This window comes from Diospyros lotus, chromosome 15, assembly GCF_014633365.1.
Source record: "Diospyros lotus cultivar Yz01 chromosome 15, ASM1463336v1, whole genome shotgun sequence".
NCBI lineage: Eukaryota > Viridiplantae > Streptophyta > Magnoliopsida > Ericales > Ebenaceae > Diospyros > Diospyros lotus.
Window position 1 is genome coordinate 19,390,179 of NC_068352.1, and position 10,416 is coordinate 19,400,594.

A 10,416-nucleotide genomic window follows, 5' to 3' on the forward strand; every position below is an offset into this window, starting at 1 on the left:
ATATAACTCTTGATCTTTTGATAGAACTGGGCATTCTATCATGATAAGATCATTGTACAATAGATCCTAATGGAGGATGGCTTGCCTTAGCCAGTAAACAGTCTGTTTACTCTAATTGTACAAGCGCATTTGGAATGCGTAGAGTGGACCTGTGATAGAAGCTAATGACAAAGTACTAATTATCATGGAGCTAGTCTATCACTGCTACTACGTGGACGAGTACTCTAATACTTGAGTATTAGTTGGTGGTTTAGTGAACCTAGAGCTATATTCTTAGATTCATTGTAGGTGAGGTCTATCAAAGATCAATATCCTTTTGAGTTGGGAGTATGGTTTCTAATTAGCTAAGACAGACTAATACAAGATAGTTTCTATGATTCACCCCCTTGTGATTGTCCAAGAATAATCGAATAATCCAGGGCCCTGGGAACGTGACTTAAGAGTGTGTGCTTCTGGGTAGCTCTCAGTGATAAGCAAGTACATTCAAGTAGTCACGGATTATTGGACTAGTGATCTAAGGATGGTAGAAGTCATTTAGAAAGGTGTTAGTACATTATTCCTTTCTAAATGATGGGTGTTACGCAGAGGGGTATTTTCGTCATTACACTAGTAGGTCAAAGACATGGCATATGCAAAATTATTCGTGGGGTCAGTGTTACCATATGGTGATAGTTGGAACACTTAGAATGACAAAATATAGCTACTAGGTAGCAGGGATATTTTGGTCATTTTAGTAGCCGTGAATAATTTGTCTTTTGGTCCCCGGGGTAGCTCGATGTAACTCATGTATTTTTTAATACATTTGGCTTGTTGGATGAATTACATTGAGAGAGAATTATTTTATTCAGAATGGTCCATTGGGCTAGAATAAAATAATAGTTCATTAGGGTTTTTAATTAATTAATTGGGCTAACCCAATTAGAAAATTAATTAAAAGATCTTGGCCCATTAGGGTTTGGCCCACTAGGGTTTTAACCCTAGGGTTCTCCCTATATATATCTCTTTTTAGTTGTTTTTTCATCCAAGTCGTTTTTCATTCTTCTTCACCGAAGAGAGGCCACGAGTTCGAGTCATACTCCGGAAGATCGAAAGGGTGCGTTTGAGTTCTGATGCGACGGAGCCGAAGGCTAGCAGGACAGCCGTCGTCTCCACAACGCGAAGAAGCTCCCATCGCTCCATTCCGTCCGGTACTCCGCCGCAAAAGTAAGTCTCCTAGATTCTTATCAATACGAGGAACGTTTTTTGATTTTAAAACGCTTTCGTTGCATGCTTTGTTTCCTCGTTCATGATCCTTCAGTCTCTAGTTGAGATGGATAGGACCATGTTATGCGAAAATAATCTACCTAAGTATTTTTTGACAGAGGAAGTAAGCATTACTACATACATCTTGAATAGGGTATCAATTAAGCTTATCCTAAATGAAACACCATTTGAACTATACAAAGAAAGAAAACCCAGCCTTTCGTTGCAAATGCTTTATACTAAACAATGATAAGGATAATATAGATAAATTAGATGCTAAAAGTGATGAATTCATATTCTTGGGTTACTCTATTTCAAGGCTTGTAAAGTATATAACAAAAAAAACCCTAATGGTGTAAGAATTAGTCCATGTAAAATTTGATGAAATAAGCCTAGTTGAAAAATATGAAGAAAATGAATGGAAGGAAATTATACAAATTGAGGTAAAACATATTGAAACATCACAAAATCCTCAAGAAACAATGCCTAAAGAAATTGTTCATCACATAGAGAGAACATATGTGGATGAAAATAGAATAATAAGGGATCCTCAACTTGGAGTTAAAACTAGGTTTCGCATTAGAAATCAATGTGAGTTTGTAGCCTTTATATTTGACCTAGAACCTAAAAACATAAATAAGGGTCTATAAGATACAAATTGAATAATTTCTATGCAAGAGGAATTAAATCAATTTGAGAGAAATAAGGTATGGACTTTGGTTCATAAACCAAAACATAAGCAAGGCATAAGAACTAAATGGGTTTTTAGAAATAAAATGAATAAAAATAGAACCATAATTTTAAAAAAAAAGTTTGGCTTGTAGCTTAATGTTATGGCCAATAGAAGGGTATTGATTTTGATCAAATGTATGCTCCAATGGCTAGACTTGAAGCTATAAGGTTGTTTATAGCTTATGCTTGCAACAAAGGATTTAAATTATATCAAATGGATATAAAAAGTGCATTCCTTAATAGATATTTTAATGAGGAGGTATATATTAAACAGCCTCCAAGATTTGAAGATCCATACTATGAAGATTATATTTAAATTGATTAAAGCTCTATATGTGGCTAAAGCAAGATCCTAGAACATGATATGAAATATTGAACAAACTTCTACTAAAAATATGACTTTAAAAGAAGCAATATTGATAGAAAATTATATATTAAGAAAAATAAAAAGGACATACTCATAGTTCAATTTATGTAAGATGATTTATATTTGGATCAACAATGATCATCTATGTAAAGAATTTTTTGCAACAATGCAAATAGAATTTGAAATGAGTATGGTAGGAGAAATGAACTTCTTCTTAGGACTACAAGTAAAATACATAAAAGATCTCCTAAAAAGATAGAATCTAAATGATGCCAAGATCTTAGATTCTCCTATGAATACATCTATCAAAATTGAAAAAGATGAGGATGGAAAGTCTATTAATCAAAAGCTATATAGAGGTATGATAGGATCTCATTTTTATCTTACAGCCTTTAGACCAAATATTTTGTTTAGTGTAATCTTATGTGTTAGATATCAAAGCAATCCTAAGAAATCTCACTTATTAATTGTTAAAAGGATTCTTAGGTATCTTAAGGGAACACATATACTAGGCTTGTGGTATCTAATAAATTTTTTCTTGGAATTGCATGCCTTTGTTAATGCTGACTTTGTTAGATGCAGAGTTGATACGAAGAGCACAAGTGGTACGTGCCAATTTCTAGGTAACATGTTAGTTTCTTAGTCTTCTAAGAAACAAAACAATGGTGGTACTTCTACTACAAAAGCTGAATATATTTTAGTTAGCAGTTGTTGTCCTCAAATTCTATGGATTAAACAACAATTGGAAGATTATGGGACAAAGGTTAATCATATTCCAATAAAGTGTGACAATTCCAATGCTATCAATCTATCCAAAAATCTAGTGCATCACTCAAAAACAAAAATATTGAAATAAGGCATTACTTTGTAAGAGATCATATACAAAAATGGGACATATCTCTTGTGTATGTATCATTAGAAAATCAACTTATTGATATATTTACAAAACCTCTTGAAACAAATCAATTCATAAAAATCAGAACTAAGTTAGGAATAATTAAAATCTGAATGTATGAAAACAATCGAGTAGAAATAAAAGCTACTCAAATAACATTAAAATTATGTGAGTAAACAATATAATCACTTGAGTAAAAACAAAATTATGCAAGTAAAATTCGAACTAGTGTTAGGTTTAGAAAATTCATCCAGGTTTTACTCGACTATCGTTAAAATATAATTGAGTAACAAAATTATTACTTGACTAACTATTTAAGTTAGTCAAATAATCTTTAATACCAAAAGTCAACTAATTATTCGACTAAAATTAGTTGAGTAACGAACTAAAGAAGTCAACTAATTCATAAACACTATGCAAGAAATCTATAACCATTACTGAAGTAACAAGCTAAAGTAATTGACAAACTCATAAAACCATGTGACTAATCTATTCATTACTCGAGTAATATAACTATTACTCGACAATTTTAGAAACTTACGCGAGAAATTAGGAAGGATGATCGACTAACTAGGGTTGTTTATAAATACTTATCTTGAAATTTTAAAAAACTTACTTCGAATCTACTCAACTAGGGCTTTTGGCCAGTCTTTATCTACGTCATCCCCTATCTACAAATCAACACTGATTTTCTTTAGATATTTCTTTCAATTCTCTTGTCTAGTTCATGAACTCGAATTCTTCTTCTTCTGAATTTTTCTCAAAAAAAGAAAGAACTAGAATTTGGTACTCTACACATTCTCACTAATAGATTCAAAATAACTCATAAATGCAAGGAACTTGCCTCATCTTCAAAGCCCTTTTCTTCTGAATCTCCTAAGTTAAAACCTAGGATGAAAAGAGATGAAAATCAACCTATATTCTCTCTTACTCATGCATCTAGAAATGAAAAATATAGGGATGAAAGATGCAAAAACTTGTACCCTATTATTCTATCCCAAGGAAACATTCCAGGAAGAAACTTTAACTGGCCTGAATTGGTATCCATTAATTTTGGTGCAAACCTAAAAAAATGAATTATAGATATAAGTTGGGTAACCCCATCAAAACTGAACACAACTTGTTACCCTAAATTCATCACATAATTTTATTATAGTTTACCCGAGAGTCCTATTGAAAACAAACTAGAAGATTACTCAATAGATGATGTTAAGTTTAGATTCAAGGACAAAACTAGTTCTATACATCATCTAGCCTTTATGCTTTACTTTCTCTATCTGAATGTGAAACTTTACTAGATGATGTTGAATATGACATTGATGAAATTTGGACCTTCTTCATTGGAAAATCTGAACCATTTTCACATTCAAATCACCTTGGCTCACATGAATTCTGAGACCCTGAACACAAAATCCTTCATCATTTCATTACCACTTCCATTAATATTAGAAGTGGTTCCTTTTACTATATCACATCAGATGATCTCATTATCATGTGGTGTGCAGTAAAAAAAACATTCATTTCAATCTTCCTGCTTTCAATTTTGGTAGAATGTACCAATCACTTATCAATAAGTCAAAAAGAAAACTACCTTATGGCATGATAATTTGAAAAATACTAAGAAAAATTGAAGGTACACTTCAAAATGGAAGATATGTACTTCATTTTCGTCTTAACATCTATTCCAAACAAACTCTCATAGGGAGGAAATTTAAATGTGTTGATGGAGTTTGGAAAATGCCTGATGAGGCAGAAAAGAATAATGAACCAAGACCCTCACAACCTTCCTCAAATCTACCTGGTTCCTCCACTAAGCCTGACACCTCAAGCTAACCAACGACAACCTTAAGGGGTGTTAGGATAACAACTTAGGATTATCCCATGTGATTCTTATCACTTAGTTTTGAGTTTTCATATCTCTAATCTTTAGGAGATAAGTTCACCTCATCTCCACAATATCAGGAGATCTAGTTAATCCCCAAGCCGACCCCGGAGGAGAGGAAGACGCTGTGAAGATTTGACAACACACGAGTCAACAAAGAATTCAACGGAAACAACATTATCTTTCGTTAATTAGGATACACTCAGAAGATTCTTTGCAATGTGAGGGACACATAACATGTTGGACAATAAAAGTGACTTACCAGGAGAAGCTAAAACAGATGAACCACTATGAGAAATAACAAGTTTCATACCATTATCGATGGACACCTGATCATTCCTTACTCATCCCTTGTTCCTACTGTGCCACCTTAGTCATTTCCATCACCTCAGATTCCCACAACTCTGTTGCACCATGTTGCTTCCACATTTGGGAATCCATTGTCGGGTGGTTTATCTCATCCCGTCCCCACACACATTCCGTTGAGTTCCCTTGCTGCTCCTGGGTCCTCTCAGTCTTCCACTTCCGTGCCTTCACCTACTACCCGATCTGTTGATCCTCTCCCCTTGCCATCCAAACCCAGTCCAGAGTCCTGTCTTGGCCTATCTTACCTTCGCCCTACTTCCAGTTCGGTCCATCCTATGCTCACTCGATCTTGAACCAATTGTCTCAAGCCTTGTGTCCTTCTAGCGTCACTCCCTCCTCCATAGGCCCTTCCCTGAAATATAACCCAGGCTTTAAAAAATCCAGTTTGGCATCATGCTATGGATGATGAATACAATGCTCTTCTTCATAATCACACTTGGCGCCTTGTTCCGCCTCCTCCCAACACTAACATTGTTGGCAATAAATGGCTTTTTCGGGTGAAGTATAATGCAGATGGTTCCATTTCTCATCATAAAGCAAGGTTGGTGGCTTAAGGTTTTAGTCAACAGCTAGGTATTGATGTCTTTCAGACTGTTAACCCTGTTGTCAAATAGACTACGGTGCGTCTCATTCTATCTTTGATTGTTACTCATGGGTGGCACCTCCATCAATTAGATGTGAATAATGTATTTTTGAATGGTGACCTCAAGGAGGATGTTTTTATGCGTCAATCGCCCGAGTATGTTGACATCACCAATCCCAGTCATGTTTGCAAACTTCAAAAGGTGCTTTATGGGCTTAAGCATGCACCCCGTGCCTGGTTTGAAAAATTGAAAGATAGTTTATTACAACTTGGCTTCTCTACTTGCCATTCTGATAATTCTTTATTTCAACAATGTTTTGGTTCCTCTCGGACATATATTCTTGTGTACATTGATGATCTTATTATTGCGGGTGCTGACTCTAACTTTATTGAGCAACTTTTTGGTGATCTTGATCGGTCTTTCTCCATTAAGGATATTGGATTTCCCTCTTACTTTCTTGGCTTGGAATTCACTCGCACCTCTCATAGGCTCCATTTAAGTCAACATCAGTATGTGATGGATATTTTGGAGAAGTTCTCAATGCACAAAGCTAAGCCAGTTACCTCTCTTGCTGAATCCTCATCTCAGCTCTTGTCTTCTGGCGAATCTTTACCTAATCCTACCTTGTATCGTAGTGCTGTTGGTGCTCTTCAGTATGCAACAATTACTTGGCCTGATATTTCTTTTGCCGTAAATCATGTTTTCCAGTTTATGCATCGGCCCACAGTCACTCATTGGAAAGCTGTTAAGTAGATATTTCGTTATCTTTGTGGTACATCTACCCATGGCTTGCACCTTCGAAGGTCTCATCGTTCTTGTCTTACAGCATTTTCTAATGCTGATTGGGCAGGCAGTCTTGATGATCGCCACTCTACTCATGGTTATGCTATGTTTTGTGGAGGTAACTTAATTAGTTAGTCTTCTCGCAAGCAGTTTGTGGTGGCATGCTCTAGTACAGACACAGAATATTAGGGCATTGCCTTTGCTACGGCTGAACTCATATGGTTGCAACAACTCCTCTGTGGGCTTCATATTCCACTGGTGACTTTTCCTGTGTTGTTTTGTGACAATCTTAGTGCTGGTTATATGACACAAAAACCCTATGTTCCATCAACAATCGAAGCACATTCAGGTTTATTACCATTTTGTCCTAGAAAAAGTTCACCGTCAGGACCTATGTGTCCGGTACATTCCTTCAGAAGAACAAGTTGTGGATATTTTTACCAAGCCTCTTGGCTCTACTCAATTCCATGTTCTTCAATCCAAGCTCACAGTATCCCCTACCCCGTTGAGCTTGTGGGGGGATGTTAGGATAACAATTTAGGATTATCCCATGTGATCCTTATCACTTAGTTTTGAGTTTTCATATCTCTAATCTTTAGGAGATAAGTTCACCTCATCTCCACAATATCAGGAGATCTAGTTAATCCCTTGCTCTATAAATGTATCTACATATTAGTTAATAGATGAGAACAGTTCATCATAATCTATTAAGGGGAGAGACCATGGCCCAATTCCTTATAAGAACTATCACCCAAATGGCCTCTTAACAAAAAGACCTACTGGCTAGGATGAAGAAGCTAGAAAAAGGCCAAGAAAGGTTGGAGGAAAGTCAAGGATCTTACTCTCAAGAATTGCAAAGATCAAGACCACAATACAAAAGCACATGTATACTATCAGCAATGATCTTGAAGAAGAAGAAAATCAAGAAACAAATCAAGCTGATCAGAAACAATCTAAGCCTAGTGAACCTGATAGAGAAAATCAAGATTAGGTCTTAGCTTAGTGCAACTAGAATGTATTGATCCTCTAAATGTAATGATATTTTTTAGATGATTTCTTTTGGAATGATTTTGTGAACTGAGGTGTCTCTATGCTTTGATAATATTACAAAAAGGGGCACAAAATATATCATTATGAACTATTTGTTTTTATTCTAAAAAAGGGGGGGGGAAGTAGTAATTGCTGAAATTTTAGGGGGATATGAAATTTTAGAAGGAGAAATGGAGAATATTACTGAAATTGTCATAAAGGAAAATTCATTAAGAATAACATGAAAAGGAGAAATAAAAAAGTGTCTCATAGTCAAGGAGAGAAATGTAAATACACATGTTCATAAAATACTAAGACATAGAGTTAAAAATGTAAGAGTATGCACCCAAGACGAGGTGAATTAAGAGTTTCAAAACTTTTTCGATTTGATAAAGATCTTATACAAAAAATTGTTTTGAGCATTTTTATAACTTTGAAATCAATGTTGTAAACATGAATTGAGAGTGCTGAAAATATGAAAATCAAAAGTAGGAGAAATAAAAGATATAAGCACACAAAATTTAGAGTGGTTTAGTTCAACACAACCTACTTCACTACCTTGGCTACTCATCATGGATTTTAAAAAATCCACTACTTAGTGCATATTTAAAGAGGCAAGCACTATCTTCTATTATAGTAGCTTTTGCAAGGCTTGGCTATAAGCTTTTCCAAGCCTTTCATCGCCTTTTGCAAGGCTCAGCTATAACCTTTTCTAAGCCTTTTTACTGACATGATGCAGTAACCCATTTTCTTTTCAAATGGACTTAGCAATAACCCTTTTTCAAGCCTTTTATCAAGATAAAACACTAACCCTTACAGTAATTTGAGAAAATAATATGGAATAGAAGCTCATAAAACAAATTGCCTCTTAAAATAATATGAAAGAGATCTAAAAGGATTTAAGAATAGAAATAGAGAGTATGAATGATACATAATAAAATCTCTCCACTTTCTCTAAGTATGAAAAACTTGAAAACAATAGAACAACAGATATTAAGGCTTTCAACTTAGTTTGTTCTTTTTCTTTCTCTTCTTTTTTATTCTCCTCAACAAGATTTTTCCATTAGACTAGCCACTTCTATTTTGTGCATCCCTTGGGTATTTATAAGTGCTGGAATTTGAATTTGAAGACACTTGCAACCTCCAATAGCTCTTTAGCAAAAGCTTTTTGGTTAAATCAGCTCTTTTTGTGTGTGTGTGTGTGTGAAGAACATTCTTTTTACACAACATATATATGGTTAGTATGTGTAATCTCAATTAAATCAATCATATATTCATGAGAAATGTGTCTTACATTTGTTTAGACAACATTAAAAGTAGGTACAATAGCATTAATTTCAATTCCAATAGCTATATTTTCTCAGTGTAATGGATAGATGTTTAGTCGAGTAACTTTGTATGTTAGTTGATTAAAAATCTGATACTTAGTTTACTCAACTAAGACAAATTTTTAATTGATTAAAAATATGATTACTCAATTAATGAATGCATTTGCTCAATTAATTATCATTACTTGACTTATTTTAGCAAATAGTCAATTAATCTTTTAGGAACATAAACCCTTAAGACTTTGCTTGATTAACTTAATATACTCAGTTGATTGTGCTTTTGTTTTAACATTGGTTACTTGACTAATTAATTGAATTACTTGATTAATGTATACATTTACTTGATTAAAATAGACTTGTTATCGATTAAGTTTTTGAGAATATTCATTATCTAAGTCTAGTGATATTCTTAAGTATTTTGATATGATACTTGGTTAATAGTTCGATTTACTCGACTAAGTTAGATGATTAGTCAATTAAAGTTTTAGCTTAGACTTTGAACATTGAATTCTCGGTATGGTTTAATCAGCTAATTTATTCTTGTTACTTGAGTAATTTTGAGTGTTACTTGAGTAATGTTTCAAAATTCTTTGTAATTTTACATGTTACTTGAGTAATATAAAATATTATTTGACTAACTTTTTCTTGATGTTTTTCAACCTTAATTACTCAATTATTAATTTTAAAACTTGATTTATTAACATTAAATACTTGATTATCATGTTTTAAATCCTTTAAACACTTAAATGATTTGCTTATCAAGCAACAAGTACTTAACTTTTAAGTCCTTTAAGTGTTTTCCCAACTTTATTAAATTTCAAAACATTAAGAATCTTGAAGTACTTGATTTTTTTCCTTCTGTTGTTGTCAAAAATACAATAATTAGATTTTATGACATGGGACCAACTGTTATAGGCACTTGAGGTTGGTGTCTAGTGAAATAAGGTTGCCACGAGGAAGTTTGCCTCAAGGATCTTGCCGCTAGGATGTTCACCTCAAAGATTTTTGCCACAAGGATCCTACCACAAAGATGTTCGCCTCAAGAGATTTTGCAACAAGGAAGTTTGGCTCAAGAATCTTGCCGCATGGATATTCACCTCAAGGATCTTGCCACATGGATGTTCACCTCAAGGATCTCGCCACAAGAATGTTTGCCTCAAGTAATTTTGTCGCAAGGATGTTCGCCTCAAAGATGTTGCCCTATTGAT